The sequence below is a fragment of the Ochotona princeps genome, chromosome 2 (genome assembly GCF_030435755.1).
Source record: "Ochotona princeps isolate mOchPri1 chromosome 2, mOchPri1.hap1, whole genome shotgun sequence".
In the NCBI taxonomy this organism is placed as follows: Eukaryota; Metazoa; Chordata; class Mammalia; order Lagomorpha; family Ochotonidae; genus Ochotona; species Ochotona princeps.
Window position 1 is genome coordinate 155,206,496 of NC_080833.1, and position 15,502 is coordinate 155,221,997.

Below are 15,502 nucleotides of genomic sequence, written 5' to 3' on the forward strand. Positions count from 1 at the left end.
AGAGGAGTCTTCTGATGCCAGACCCGAGCAGCAGAGGAGGTTCCTCTGATGCTGGAATAGAAGCAAACGAGGATCATCGGCTGTTGGACTCCAGATGGCAGGAAGGTCCTCTGCTGTATGAACCCAGCAGCAGAGCAGCGTCCTCTGCTGCTGAACCCCAGGAGTAAGGAGGGTCCCTGCTGCTCGACCCCAGCAGAGACTAGGGTACTCTGGTTTCGGACCTCAGCAGAGAGAGGTGTCCTCTGGTGTCGGACCCCAGCAGCAGAGGATGGTCCTGTTCTGCGGTACCCGAGCAGGGAGGAGGGTCCTCTGCTGCCGTACCATAGCAAGCAGGAAGGACCTTTGTGGCCGGACCCCAGCAGCAGAGTTGGGTCCTCTGGTGCCCGACACGAGCAACCTAGTAGGGTCTTCTGGTGCAGGACCTCAGAAGGGAGAAAGGTCCTCTGCTGCCAGACCACAGCAGCAGAGAGGGGTACTCTGGTTCTGGATCCTACCAGCAGCAGGGGGGTGTCCTCTGCTGGCAGACAATAGCAGCAGAGGGGGGTCCTCTGGTGCTGGAACCCAGCAATAGAGGGGGGTACTCTGCTGCCAGACAACAGAAGCATAGGGGGATCCTATGGTTCCAGAACCCAACAAAGAAGGGGAGTCCTCTCCTGCTGGACCCCAACAGCTGAGGAGTGTCCTCTGGTACCAGACCCCAGCAGAGAGAAGGGTCCTCTGCTGCCAGATGCCATCACAAGATTAGGTCCTCTGCTGCGTCCTTTGTTTGGGATCCAGTATGGGACGAGGGCTTTTTGCAACTTCCTCTCTGCTGTGGTCCAGCAGCAAAGGAAGGCCTCTGCTGCAAGGGTGCAGCAGCAGAAAAGAGTCCTCTACTGTGGGACCACAGGAGCAGAGCAGCATCCTCTGCTGCCAGACCACAGCAGCAGAAGGGGATCCGCTGCTGTCGGATACCAGCAGCAGAAGCTAGTCTTCTGCTGATGGACCCCAGCAACAGAGGGGGTTCCTACAGTACCGGATGCCAGCAGATGAGGGGGGTCCTCTGGTACCGGATGCCAGCAGAGAGGAAGGTCATGTTGTGCCAGACGCCAGCGGTAGAGGAGAGTCCTCTGGGCCCTGACCACAGCAGCAGGGATGTGGGTCCTCTGGGGTGGAACCACAGGAGTGGAAGAGGATCCTCTGGTGCAGGACCACAGAAGAGAGGAGGGTCCACCACTGCCGGACCCCAGCAGAGAGGAGGGTCCTTTGCTCCCAGACCTCAGCAAAGAAGAGGGTGCTCTGGTGCCAAACATCAGCAGAGAGTAGGGTCCTCTGCTGCTGTATCCCAGCAAAGAATAGGGTCATTTGCTGCCAGACTCCAGCAGACAGGAGGGACCCTACTGCTAGACCCAAGTCCATCAGGGAAGAGTGTCCTCTGGTGCTGGACCCTAGTAGGAGAGGAGGCTCCTATGCTCCCTGACCCTAACACTGAGGTGGGACCTCTGCTGCCAGACCCCAGCAGAACAGGAGTGTCCTCTACTGCTTCCTCTGTTTGATGCCCACCTGGAGAGGAGTGTCCTCTGCAGCTTCCTCTCTGCTGGGGTACAGCAGAGAGGAGAGTCCACTGGTGCCAGACCCCAGCAGAAGAGGAGTGTATTCTCCTGCGTCCTCTCCCTGGGGTGCAGCATGAGGGGAGGGTCCTCTGCAACTTCTTCTCTGCTGTGGTCTAGTAGCAGGGGAGAACCTCTTTGCAGGGGTCCCGGAGAAGAGGAGGGTCGTCTGCTGTTTGGCCCCGGAAGGCAGGAGGTTCCCCTGCTGCCATACCCCAGCAGGGAGGAAAATCCTCTGCTGCCCCCCTCAGCAGCAGAGGAGGATAATCTGGTGAAAGAACCCAGGAGCAGAGGAGTGTCCTCTGCTTTCAGACCCCAGCATGGAGGAGGGTCCTCTGCAGCCAGAACCCAGCAGAGAGGAGGATGCTTTGCTACCAGAACCCAGCATCTGAGGGGGGTCCACTTGTGCTGGACCCCAGCAGCAGAGGAGTGTCATCTGCTTCCAGACCCCAGCATGGAGGAGGGTCCTCTGCTGCCGGAACCCAGTTGAGGGGAGGGTCCTCTGCTGCCTGACCCCAGCAGGGAGGAGTCCTCTGCTGCCAGACCCCAACAGGGAGGAGTCCTCTGCTGACGGACCCCAGCAGAGAGCAGGGTTCTCTGCTTCATCCTCTCTTTGGGGTCCAGCAGGAGATGAGGATACTCTGCATCTTCCTTTCTGCTGAGGTCCAGCTGCAGAGGAGTGTCCTCTGCGGCTGGACCACAGCATGGAAGAGGTTTCTATGCTACTTTCTCTCTGCTCCAGCACAACACTGTGGAAGTTCCTCTGCTGCCAAACAACAACAGGTTGGAGGGTCCTCTGCTGCCAGACCCCAGCAGAACAGGAGATTCCTCTGCTGCTTTCTCTCTTTACTGTTCAGCAAGAGAAGAGGGTCCTCTGCTGCTTCCTCTCTGCTGGGGTCCATCAGCAGACGAAAGTCCTCTGCTGCTGAAATCCAGAAGGAGAGGAGGGTCCTCTGCTGCCAGACGCCTGTAGAGTGGAGGTTCCTCTATTGCTTCCTCTCTGCTGGAAACTAGCAGACAAGTGTCCTGTCGTGCTAGACCCCAGCAGAACAAAGTGTCATCTGCTGATGGACCAAAGCAGCTGAGGAGGTTCCATTGTTGCCAGACTCCAACAGCAGAGGAGGGTCCTTCTGTTCCACACCGAAGCAGCATAGGATGGTCCTCTGCTGACGGACCCCACCAGCAGAGGAGGGTCCTCTGGTGCCAGAACCCAGCAGCAAGGAGTGTCTTCTTCTACCGGACCCCAGAAGCAGAGTAGGTAATATGGTTCCGGACACCAGCTGCAGAGGAGGGTCCTCTGCAGTTGCTGGACCCCAGCAGCAGAAGGCAGTCCTCTGAGGCTTCCTCTCTGCTGCGGTCCAGCAGAGAGGATGGTCCTTTGGTGCTGGACCACAGCAGAGAGGAAGGACCTCTGATGCTTCCTCTCTGCTGGTGTCCAGCAGCAGGGATGAGGGTCCTCTGTTGTTGGACCCTCAGGGATTAGGGCCCTCTGCTGCAGCACCCAAGCAGGGTGGAGGGTCCTCTGCTGCCGGTCCCCAGCAGGGAGGATGGTCCTCTGCTGCTGAACCCCAGCAGGGAGGATTTTCCTCTGCTTCCTGATTCTGGAAAGTTTTCTGGGTACCTCATCTGCGAACCATCAGTGCTAGTCAGCTGGTGTGTAATTCCAGTCTCAGAGGGTCCATGGGCACGCTGACTTGAGACCCCAGATTCCACAGGGATTGGGGAATGCTGAATTAGGATCGAGGTCCAAGAGGGCTCGTGGGTACACAGACATGGGACCCGAGGTCTCACTGGGCCCATGGGCACACTGATGTGGGACTCCAGCTCCCAGAGGATCCGTGTGCAACTCACATGAGATTCCAGCTCCCATAGGGCTCGTGGGCTTTCTGACTGGGACTCCACATCCCTCAGGGCCCCTGGGGACCGTGACGTGGAACTCCAGCTTCTAGTTCTCCTTGTGCCCTAGGTTGTACCTTGCTGGTGAAGACAGACAGCCACTTCCTAGCACAGAGGCCTGGCCTGATGCAAGGCTACAACCGTCATCCACCCCCTCCTGATCCTTCATATGCGGGCTGTTCGGCCTTGGAGCCCAATCTTCAAGGGGCACATATAAAGGAATTCTGTCCAGGATTCCCACCTGACACTAGGATGGCTGGGTCTGGACCTTCTACTGCTTAAAATGCCTCAGCCAACCAGGGGGGAAAAGGGCAGCTTATGCGTCCTCTCATGGACAGCAGGACTCACTGCAGGACGCTCCTCCAGGCTCTCCTGCACAAACAAGGGAAACAAACCCAGCCTAAGAGACATTCACTCTCAAGGACACGCTTTGAAGAGGTTTCACAGAGCTCCCAGGACAGAAGCCATACGCATACCCTTGGGGTCTGCATTGGCAGACAAAAGCAGTCTTCAGTCACAGCACAGCACACAGTACACAGCACACTCCCTGCCAGAAGGCCAATAGCAATCTCTCTCTTCCTGCCTTCTTGCCTGCCTGCCTGAATCTGTCCTGTTTGCTTGGAGCATACAGGAACAGAGAGGGAGAGAGAGAGCAATCTTTCTTGCATCTACTGCCTCTCTTCCCCAGGAACCACCACCAGAGCTAGATGTGGCTGGGCCAGGACAAGCCCGGACACCAGAAGCTTCCTCCACATGTCCCACAGGGGCACAGGGGCACAGGGGCACAAGCTCCTGCAGCATCTTCTGTTGCTCTCCCAGCACCATCGGCAGGGAGCTGGACTGCAGAGGATGCTGTCGGGTCTTGAAGCAGCACCCATGCAGCTGAACTGCACACAAGCCTCACAGGCTGAGGCTTGACACCTTAGGACCCCTCCCCAACCACCACAACCCACACCACCCGACAACATCCCTTACCAGTTTCTTCAGCAGCTCCCTCAACAGGCCAGTGAAAGTACCTGTCCCCCTTGCTGGCACAACTTTGGCTGTTCCGTGCTGAGAGAGCAGCGGACATCAACAAGGCGTCCAGGCATGCTGCTACTCTACCTCTCCTGGTGAGAAAGCCTCTGTGGAGAAGACACGTCAGCTGTTGGGGTTTCTTGGTTCAGGTGGCACATCAGTGGCAGCTGATGGTCCACAGGTTGTCTGCAGCAGGAGAAAGGGTCTTGAATCCAGGATGGTCCTGGAATAGTGTGAAGCATTCCCTGGTGAACAAGAGGGCAATTGCATTTGACAGGGCGCTCTGGGACCAAATTCATGCCTCCAATGCACACGACACATGTTTAATATGATGCCTGGTAGAATGGAATATGGTCCCATTCTTGAAGATGGCATGGGAGGCCCTCCCTTTTGCAGGTTTGGTGGCTCCCCATCCACCATCCCTGCTAGACAGTGAGAATGCATGTCCAGGGTGCTCTTGCAGCAGCTAAGGCCTGGGACTTCCTATTCCAGATGACTGGTGACCTCTGGTGCTTACTTACCCATCCACCTGCTCCTAGCTTAGGAGCCCACATGCCCAGATTCCACCCAGCTAAGCAGAAGAAGTCCGAGTGGTGTATCACACTAAGTGCCACTCCACAAATGCAAAAATGCACAAAGGCCTCTATGCAGCCCATCGGGGAGCTTCACCACTTGCTAAAGAACACCTAGTTCCTGCCCCTAATGGTGCTCTGTGAGGAAAGAGAGTGGTGTAAATGTTTCCAAGGATCTCATCTGCGAAAGACCAGTGCTAGTCAGCTGTTGAGTAACTCCAGCTCCCAGAGGGTCCATGGGCACACTGACGTGGGACACTAGCACACAGAGGGTGCGTGGGCACAATGACCTAGGATTTCAACTCTCAGAGGGACCATGGACAAACTGATGTGAGTCTCCATGTTTCAGAGGGCCCTTGGAGAGACTGATGTGGGACTCCAGCTCCCACAGAGCCTCTGGGTGCCCTGACGTGGAACTCCAGCTCGCAGGTTTCCCCAGTGCCCTCTGATGTTCCTTGCTGGTGAAGGCACACAGCCACCTCCTAGCACAGAGGCCTGGGCTGATGCAAGGACACAGGCATCCTATACACACACCTGGACTTTGGTATGCGGGACCAATATTCCAGCATCCTGTGTCCAGGAACACTGTCCGGGAGCACCACCTGATGCTAGGATGCCTTGGGACAGGCCGTCTTGTGCTCAAAAGGCCTGAGCCCACAAGGGGTAGAAAGGCAGCTTTGCACGCTCTCTCGTGTACAGTTGAACTCACGGCAGGATGCTCTACCAGTCTCTCCTGCCCAGACATGGGAATCAAACCTGGCCTGAGAGAAATTCACTATCAAGGACACTTTTAGAAGAGGTTTCACAGAAATGCCAGGACGGAAGACTTACATATGCCCTTGGGGTCTGCATTGGCCGACAAAAGCAGTCTAGAACCACAGGACACAGCACACAGCACACACCCACTCAGCTAGGCAGAGGAATATCGCGTGTTGTATCACCATAACTGCCACTCCACACATGCAAAACCACATGAAGGCCTCTCCGCAGCCCATCAGGGAGCTGCTCCACTTGGTAAAGAAAGCCAAGGGCCTACTTAGGGTTGCTCAGCTAGGAAAGGAGGTGGTGTAAATGTTTCTGGCGACCACATCTGTGAAAAATCAGGGCTTGTCAGCCTGTGTGCAACTCCAGGTCCCAGAGGGTCTGTTGGCACGCTGATGTGGGACTCCAGCTCTCAGAGGGCCTTGGGCACGCTGATGTGGGACTCCAGCTCCCAGGTTTCTCCCCGTGCCCTAGGTTGTACCTTGTTGGTGAAGGCACACAGCCACTTCCTAGCACAGAGCCTCAGCCTGATGCAAAGCTACAAGTGTCCTCCAAACCCTCCTGGACCTTGGTATGAGGGCTGTTCTGCCTTGGACCCCAATCTTCCAGCGACACATATCCAGGAACACTGTAATAGACCTCCACCTAACACTAGGATGGCTCTGGCTGGGCCTTCTTGTGCTCAAAAGGCCTGAGGACAACCAGGGGTAGAAAGGGCAGCTTTGCGCACCCTCTCGTGGTCAGCAGGTCTCATTGCATGACGCTCCTCCAGGCTCTACTGCACAAACAAGGGAAACAAACCTGGCTTGAGAGACATTCACTCTCAAGGACATTCTTCGGAGAGGTTGCACAGGAGTCCCAGGACTGAAACACTACGCATGTCCTTGGGGTCCGCGTTGGCAGACAAAAGCAGTCTAGAGCCACAGCACAGTACACAGCACACAGCACACAGCACACTCCCTCCCAGGAAGCCAGCAGCTTTCTTTCTCTTCCTTCCTGCCTGCCTGTATCCCTCTATCCTGCTTGCTTTGAAGCACAGAGGAAGAGAGAGTGAGACAGAGCAAACTTTCTTGCATCTGCTGCCTCACTTCCACCAGAGCCAGCTGTGGCAGGGCCAGGACAAGCCCGGGAACCAGGAGCTTCATTCACATGTCATAAAGGTTCACGGGGAACAGGGTCACAACCCCTGCACCATCCTCCACTGCTGTCCCAAGATCATCAGCAGGGAGCCTGATTGCAGGGGAAACAACCAGGACTTGAAGCAGCACCTATACAGGCCATCTGCCTGGCAGGCTGAGGCTTGACACCCTTGGACACCACACTGAGGCCCCAGAAGATGGAGTTCCTGAGGTGGACCCTCTCGCTGAGGCCCCAACAGAGAGTGAGGGTCAGGCTATGAGGATCTCTCTCGATGAGGCCCCAGCAGAGGGGTTCCGAGGGGGACCCTCTCGCTGAGGCCACAGTAGAGAGAGAGGAGGGGTCCGAGAGGAACACTCTCGCTGAGGCTCCAGCAGAGGGGGTCCCGAGGGGGACCCTCCCACTGAGGAATCCACAGAGAGGGAAGCGTGCTCAGGGGGCACTCTCGCTGAGGCCGCAGCAGAGGGGGTCCCGAGTGGTACCTTCTCGCCTAGGCCCCAGCAGAAAGGTTAGATGGCTCCAGGTGTCCCTGTGGCTGAGGCCCCAGCAGAAGGGGTCCCAAGAAGTACCTCTTGCTGAGGCCCCAGCAGCCAGAGAGGGGTCGCCAGGGTTCCACCTCGCTGAGGCCCCAGCAGAGGGTGTCCCAAGGGGGACCCTCTTACTGAGGCTCCAGCAGCGAGGGAGGGGTTTGCCGGGGGTTCCTCTCGCTGAGGCCCCAGCAGAGGGGCTCCTGAGATGGACCTTCTCGTAGATGCCTCAGGAGATAGGGAGGGAAGGGGGGGGCAAAGGGTCCCTCTCACTGAGGCCCAAGCAGAGAGGGTACCAAGGGGGACCCTCTCGCTGAGGCCCCTGCAGAGGAGTTCCCAAGGTGGATGATCTCGCTGAGGCCCCAGCAGAGGGGGTCCTGAGGGCAAACCTCTCGCTCTGGTACCAGCTGAGAGGGTTCCTAGGGGGACCCTCTCACTGAGGCCCCAGCAGAGGGGGTCTCGAGGGAGTCCCTCTCACTGAGGCCGCAGTAGAGTGGCTCCAGAGGGTTACCCTCTCGCTGAGGCTCCAGCAGAGATGGAGGGGTACCCGAGGGGTATCCTCTTCTTGAGGCCTGAGGAGAGGGGGTCCAGAGGGGTACCTTCTCGCTGAGGCTCCAGCAGAGAGGGAGGGCGCATCCGAGGGGGACCCTCTAACTGAGGTCCCAGCAGAGATGGGTAGGGGTTCTGGGGGTCCGTCTAGCTGAGGCCCCAGCAGGGAGGGAAGGGGGTTCTGCGGGTCCCAGTAACTTAGAAGTCAGCAGATGAGGTCCCGAGGGGTACCCTCTCGCAGAGGCCCCAGCAGAGAAAAAAAGGCTCTGGCTGGGAGGGTCCCTCTCACTGAGGCCCCAGCAAAGAAAGGGTCCCTCTCGCTGAGGCCCCAGTAGAGGTTGTCCCGAGTGGGACCCTCTTGTTGAGGCCCCAGCAGCGAGGGAGGGAGGGTCCGAGGGTGACCCTCTCCCTGAGGCCCAAGCAGAGTGGGTCCCAAGGGGGACCCTCTCGCTGAGTCCCCAGCAGAGAGAGAGAGAGGGGAGTCCAAAGGGGACCCTTTCGCTGAGGCCCCAGAGGAGAGAAAGAGAGTGTGGGTCCCAAGGGGGACCCTCTCGCCGAGGCCCTAGCCGAGTGGGCCCTTAGTGGGACTCTCTCCCTGAAGCCCAAGCAGAGAGAGCGGGTCCGAAGGGAACCTCTCGCTGAGGTCAAAGCAGAGTGGGTCCCGAGTGTACCCTCTGGCTGAGGCCACAGCAGAGACAGAAGGGGAGTCTGAGGGGGACCCTCTTGCTGAGGCCCCTGCGGAGAGGGTGGGAGCGTCAGGGGTCCCTCTCATTGAGGTCCTAGCAGAGTGGGTCCCTAGTGGGACTCTCTCGCTAAGGCCAAGGCAGAGAGAGAGGGTGGGGTCCGAGGGGGACCCACTTGCTAAGGTCACAGCAGATAGGGAGAGGGGCTTCAGGTGTCCCTCTACTGAGGCCCCAGCAGAGGAGGACCCGAGGGAGACACTCTCGCGGAGGCCCTAGCAGAGAGAGAGGGAGGGATCCGAGGGGGACAATCTCACTGAGACCCCAGCAGAGTGGGTCCCAGGGGGACCCTCTTGCTGAGGCCTCAGCAGAGAGAGAGGGCCGAGTGTCCCACTCCCTGAGGCCCCAGCAGAGAGAAAGGGGGTCCAAGTGCTAAATTCTCCCAGAGGCCCAACAGAAGAGAGAGGAGGGTGCCAAGGGTCCCTCTAACTGAGGCGCCAGCAGAGGGGGTCCCGAGGAGGACCCTCTCGCTGAGGCCCCAGCAACGAGGGAGTGGGCTCTGGGGAGCCCTCTCGCTGAGGCCCCAGCAGAGGGTGTCTTGAGGGAGTTCCTCTCGATGAGGCCCCAGCAGAGGGGGTCCAGAGGATGACCCTCTCGCTGAGGCTCCAGCAGAGACGGAGGGGGTCCCGAGGGGAAGCCTCTTCCCAAGGCTCGAGGAGAGGGTGTCCCGAGGGGTACCTTCTCGCTGAGGCTCCAGCAGAGAGAGGGGGTGTCCAAGGGTGACCTTGTCACTGAGGCCCCAGCAGAGATGGAGGGGTGCTTGGTGGTCCGTGTCACTGAGGTCCCAGCAGCTAGGGAGGGGGGTTCCGGTGGTCCCTCTCACATAGGCCGCAGCAGACGGGGTCCCAAGGGGGACCCTCTCTCAGATGTCCAAGCAGAGATAGAGGCTCTGGCTCAGAGGGTCCCTCTCGCTGAGGCCCCATCAGAGAGACAGAGACTGGGGGCGGTTGTGAGTCCCTCTCGCTGAGGCCCCAGCAGAGAGAGAGGTGGGGTAAAAGTGGCACCCTTGCGCTGAGTTCCCACCAGAGAAGAACAGAGAGAGAGGGCTGCAGACAGTCCCTCTCCCTGAAGCCCCCACAGAGGGGGTCCCGAGGGGAACCTCTTGCTGAGGCCCCAGCAGAGAGAGAAAGAGAGAGAGAGAGAGAAAGGAGGGCCGAGGGTCCCTCTCACTGAGACCGCAGCAGAGAGAGAGGGGGGTTCGGTGTTCCCTCACTCTAAGATCCCAGCATCGAGGGAGTGGGGCTGCGGCTGTCCCTCTCGCTGAGGCCCCAGCAGAGGGGGTCCCGAGGGTGACCCTCTCATTGAGGCCCCAGCAGCAAAGGATGCGGTTCCAAGGGTGACCCTCTCGTTGAGGCCCCAGCAGCGAAGGATGCGGTTCTTTGGGGGACCCTCTCGCTGAGGCCCCAGCAGAGTGGGTCCCGAGGGGACCGGCTGTTGCAGCTCACTTGGAGAGTGAATCGTCGGACGGAACATCTTCCTCTCTGTCTCTCCTCCTCTCTGTATCTCGGACTTTGGAATGAAAAAAAATAAAAGTCCATGTAGCCCTCTTGGTAGCTCATCAGGGAGATGCTCCACTTGCCAAAGAATGCCCAGAGCCTGCATCTCAGGGTGCTCTGCAAGGAATGGGGGTGGCAGTAAGGTTTCCCGGGACCTCATCTGGCACAGTACAACCCCAGTGGGCTGGTGTGTAATATCAGCTCACAGAGGTCCTCTGGGATGCAGGTGCGGGACTCCAGCTCTCAGTGCCTCCAAGATGCGGGTTTTGGACTCCAGCTCCCTGAGGGCCTGTGGGCATGCTGACATAGGACACCACCTCCCAGGGTTCTTTAAGTGCCTTCCTCTTAAAGGCATCCTGACACTTCCTATCACTGAGGCCCGGGCTGATGCTAGGCCCCAAGCGTCCTGCACCCCTCCCCGGCTTTGGTATGTGGGCTGTTCGAACTTTGAGCCTTGATCTTTCAACAACACGTGTACCAGAATACTGTCTGTGACCCTCACCTCACCCTAGGATGGCTCGGGTTGGACTGTCTAGAGCTCAGAAGGCCTGAGCCCACCACGGGAAGAAAGGGCAGCTTCGGGCCCGGCACCGTAGCCTAGCAACTAAAGTCCTCGCCTTGGACGAGCCCCAGGATCCCATATGGGCACCGGTTTTAATCCCGGCTGCTCCACTTCCCAAGCAGATCCCTGCTTGTGGCCTGGGAAAGCAGTCATGGACGGCCCAAAGCTTTGGAAACTTGCACCCACATGGGAGACCCAGAAGAGGCTCCAGGTTCCTGGCTTTGGATCAGCGTGCACCAGCCATTGTGGCTCCTTGGGGAGTGAATCATCGGTCGGAAGACCTTTTTCTCTGTCTCTCCTCCTCTCTGTATATCTGACTTTGGAATAAAATAAATAAACCTGTAAAAAAAAAAGAAAAAACAAAAGGAAAAGAAAAGAAAAGAAAAAAAGAAAAGAAAGAATGGCGGCTTTGGGCGCCCTCTCGTGGCCATCAGCACTCAGTGCGGGATGCTCATCCAAGGCTCTCCAGCATGGATGAAGGTCCTCTGCTGCAGGACCCGAGCAGGGAATACCGTCCTCTGCTGGCAGACTCAAAAAGAGAGGAGGGTCTTCTACTGCCGGACGCCAGCATAGAGAAGGGTCCTCGGATGTTGGACCCCAACAGAGAGGATGGTCATCTGGTGCTGGATCCTAGCAGAGAAGAGGGTCCTCTGGTGCTGAAACTCAGCAGAGAGGAGGGTGCTCCGCTTCTGGACCCCAGCAGAGAGGAGTTTCCTCTGCTGCTGGACCACAGCAGAAGACAAGGCTCCTCTGGTGCTGCACTACAGCAGAGAGGAGGGTCCTCTGCTGCTGAACCCAAAAGAAGAGGAAGGTCCTCTGCTATGGGACTCCAGCCGAGAGGAGGGTCCTCTTCTGCTTCCTTTCTGCTGGACCCCAGCAGAGAGATGGGTCCTCTCATGCTAGACACCAGCAGAGAGGATGGTTCTCTGCTGCTTCCTCTCTGCTGGGGTCCAGCAGAAGAAGAGGGTCCTCTGCTGTCAGACGCAGCAGCAGTGTAGGGTCCTCTACTGCCGGACCCAGACAGAGAAGAGGATTTTCTGCTGATCCACCCCAGCAGAGACGAGGCACCTCTGGTGGTGTACTCCAACTGAGAGGGGTGTCCTCTGGTGCTGGGCCTAAGATCATAGAGGGTTCTGTTTTGCTGGACCCAAGCAGCAGAGGGGGACCTTTTGTGCCTGACACGAAAAGCAGAGGAAGGTTCTCTGCTGCCGGACTGCAGCAGGGAAGATTGTCCTCTGCTGCCGGATCCCAGCATGGAGTAGGGTCCTCTGCTGCTGGAACCCTGCAGAAGGAGGGTCCTCTGCTGCCATACCCAGCAGCAGAGGGGGTCCTCTGGTACCAGAAAACAGCAGCAGAGGAGGGTCCTCTGGTACCGGATTCCAAGAGCATAGGAGGTTCCTCTGCTGCCAGACCACAGCAGTTAGGAGTGTCCTTTTCTTCTGGATAAAGGCAGGGAAGAGGATTGTCTGCTGCCAAACCCCAACAGCAGAGGAGGATCCTCTGGTGCCGGACCCAAGCAGTAATTGAGAGTCCTCTTCTGCCGGAAACAGCAGGGAGGAGGGTCCTCTGCTGCAGGACGCCAGTAGAAGAGTAGGGTCCGCTGCTGGGTCCTCTCTTTGGGGTCCAGTAGGGAATGAGGGTCCTCTGCAACTTCCCCTATGCTGTGGTCCAGCAGCAGATGATGGTCCTCTGATGCAGGTGTCCAGCAGGAGGGGAGGGTCCTTTGCAGCTTCCTAACAGCTGGGGTCCAGCAGCAGAGGCAGGTCCTCTGCTGCCTGACCAAAGCAGCAGAAAGCAGTCCTCTTGTGCTGGACCCCAGCAGAGTAGAGGGTTCTCTGGTTCTGAACCCCAGCAGGAGAGGAGAGTCCTCGGGTACCGGACCCTTGCAGCACAAGTGGTTCCTCTGGTGCCGGACCCCAGAAGCAGAGGGGGGTCCTCTGTTGCTGGACCTCAGCACAAAGAGGAGTCCTCTGGTACTGGACCCCAGCAGCAGTGGAGGGTCCTCTGCTGCCGCACCCAAGCAGCAGAGGATTGTTCTCTGCTGTAGGACCCCAGCAGCAAAGCAGTGTCCTCTGTGCCAGACCCCAGCAGCAGGAGTGTGTCCTCTGCTGCTGGACACCAGTAGCAGAGGAGGGTTCACTGCATCCGGATCCCAGCAGAGATTACTGTCTTCTGCTGCTCGACCACAGCAGAGTGGAGGGGCCCCAGGTGCTGGACCCCAGCAGAGAGGTGGGTCCTCGGGTGCCATCCCAAGCAGCAGTAGAGATCCTCCACTGCGGGACCCCTGCTGGGAGAAGGATCTGCTGCTGCCAGACCCCAGCAACAGAGGAAGGTCCTCTGGTGCCAGACCCCAGCAGTAGAAGAGTGTCCTCTGGGCCTGGACGCCAGCAACAGGGAGGTGGTTCATCTGGTGTGGACCCCCAGGAGCGGAAGACCATCCTCTGGTGCAGGACCATAGAAGAGAGGATGGTCCTCCACTGCCGGACCCCAGCAGAGAGGAGGGTCCTTTGCTCCCAGACCTCAGCAAAGAAGAGGGTGCTCTGGTGCCGAACATCAGCAGAGAGTACGGTCCTCTGCTGCTGGACAACAGCTGGGTAGAGTGTCCTCTGAGGCAGGACCCCAGCAGACAGGAGGGTCCTCTGCTGCCAGACCCCAGCAGGAAAGAGTGTCCTCTGCTGCTGAACCTCAGCAGGGACAAGGGTTATCTGCTGCCAGACCCCAACTGGGAGGAGTGTCCTCTGCTGCCGGACACCAACAGCAGAGGAAGGCCCTATGCTGCCAGACCCCAGCAGGGTGGAGGATCCTCTCCTGCTGGATCCCGGAAAGGTTTCCGGGGACCTCATCTGCAAAAGAATACTGGTAGTCAGCTGGTGTGTAACTCCAGGTCTCAGAGTGTCCATTGCCACGCTGAGGTGGGACTCCAGATTCCCCAGAGATTGGGGGATGTTGAATTACGATCGAGGTCAAAGAGATCCCATGGGCATGCAGACATGGGACTCCAGCTCCCATAGGGCTCGTGTGCTTGCTGACGTTGGGACTCCACTTCCCACAGGGCCTCTGGGGACCGTGACGTGGAACTCCAGCTTTTAGTATTCTCCCTGTGCCCTAGGTTCTACCTTGCTGGTGAAGACAGACAGCCACTTCCTAGCACAGTGACCCGGCCTGATGCAAGGCCACAAGCATCCTCCACCCCCTCTTGATCCTTCGTATACAGGCTGTTTGGCCTTGGACCCCAATCTTCAAGGGACACATATAAAGGAATTCTGTCCGGGATTCCCACCTGACACTGGGATGGCTGGGGCTGGACCTTCTACTGCTCAAAATGCCTCAGCCAACCAGGGGGAAAAAGGGCAGCTTATGCGCCCTGTCGTAGACAGCAAGACTCACTGCAGGACGCTCCTCCAGGCTCTCCTGCACAAACAAGGGAAACAAACCCAGCCTAAGAGAAATTCACTCTCAAGGACACGCTTTGGAGAGGTTGCACAGAAGTCCCAGGACAGAAGCCCTACGCACACCCTTGGGGTCTGCATTGGCAGACAAAAGCAGTCTAGAGCCACAGCACAGCACACAGCACACTCCCTACCACCCAGGACAGCAGCTTTCTTTTGCTTCCTTCCTGCATGCCTGAGTGCCTGCCTGGATCTGTCATATTTTGTTTGAAACACAAAGGAACAGAGAGGGAGAGGGCAATCTTTCTTGCATCGGCTGGCTCACTTCCCCAGGGACCATCACCAGAGCCAGATGTGGCTAGGCCAGGACAAGCCCGGACACCAGAAGCTTCCTCCACATGTCCCACAGGGGCACATGGCCACAGGGGCCACAGGGGCACAAGCTCCTGCAGCATCCTCCGCTGCTCTCCCAGCACCATCAGCAGGGACCTGGACTAAAGAGGATTCTGTCAGGTCTTGAAGCAGCACCTATACTGCTGAACTGCCTCACAGGCTGAGGCTTGACACCTTAGGACCCCTCCCCAACCACCAAAACCCGCACCACCCGACAACATCCCTTACCAGTTTCTTCAGCAGCTCCTCCAACAGGCCGGTGAATGTACCTGTCCCCCTTGCTGGCACAACTTTGGCTGTTCCGTGCTGAGATAGCAGCAGGCATCAACAAGGCATCCAGGCATGCTGCTACTCTACCTCTCCTGGTGAGAAAGCCTCTGTGGAGAAGACACGTCAGCTGTTGGGGTTTCTTGCTTCAGGTGGCACATCAGTGGCAGCTGATGGTCCACAGGTGGTCTGCAGTAGGAGAAAGGGTCTTGAATCCAGGATGCCCCTGTAGGAGGGTGAAGCATTCCTTGGTGGGGCTTAGCGGGGCTTCCCTGCTCAGAAGGGCCTCTGCTGCTCTTCTGCTCTGCTGCTCTGCTGCTCTACTGCTCTGCCCCTGGACCTTGGCCACGTCATCGGTGGGGGCCTCCCAGCTCCTAAGAGGCTCTGCTGCTCTGCTGCTCTGCTCAGCGACCCCACCCCCTCCTCGCGGGGCCCCTGGGCTCAGAAGGGGCTCTGCTGGAGGACCCTGGCCTACTCCTTGCTGTTCCGCCCCGCTCTGAAGGGGCTCTGCTGCTATTCTGCTCTTCTGTTCTCCTGCTCTGGTCCACTGAGCTCCGCAACCCTGGCCACCTCCTCACCATGTCACCCTGCTCCAATGTGGCTCTG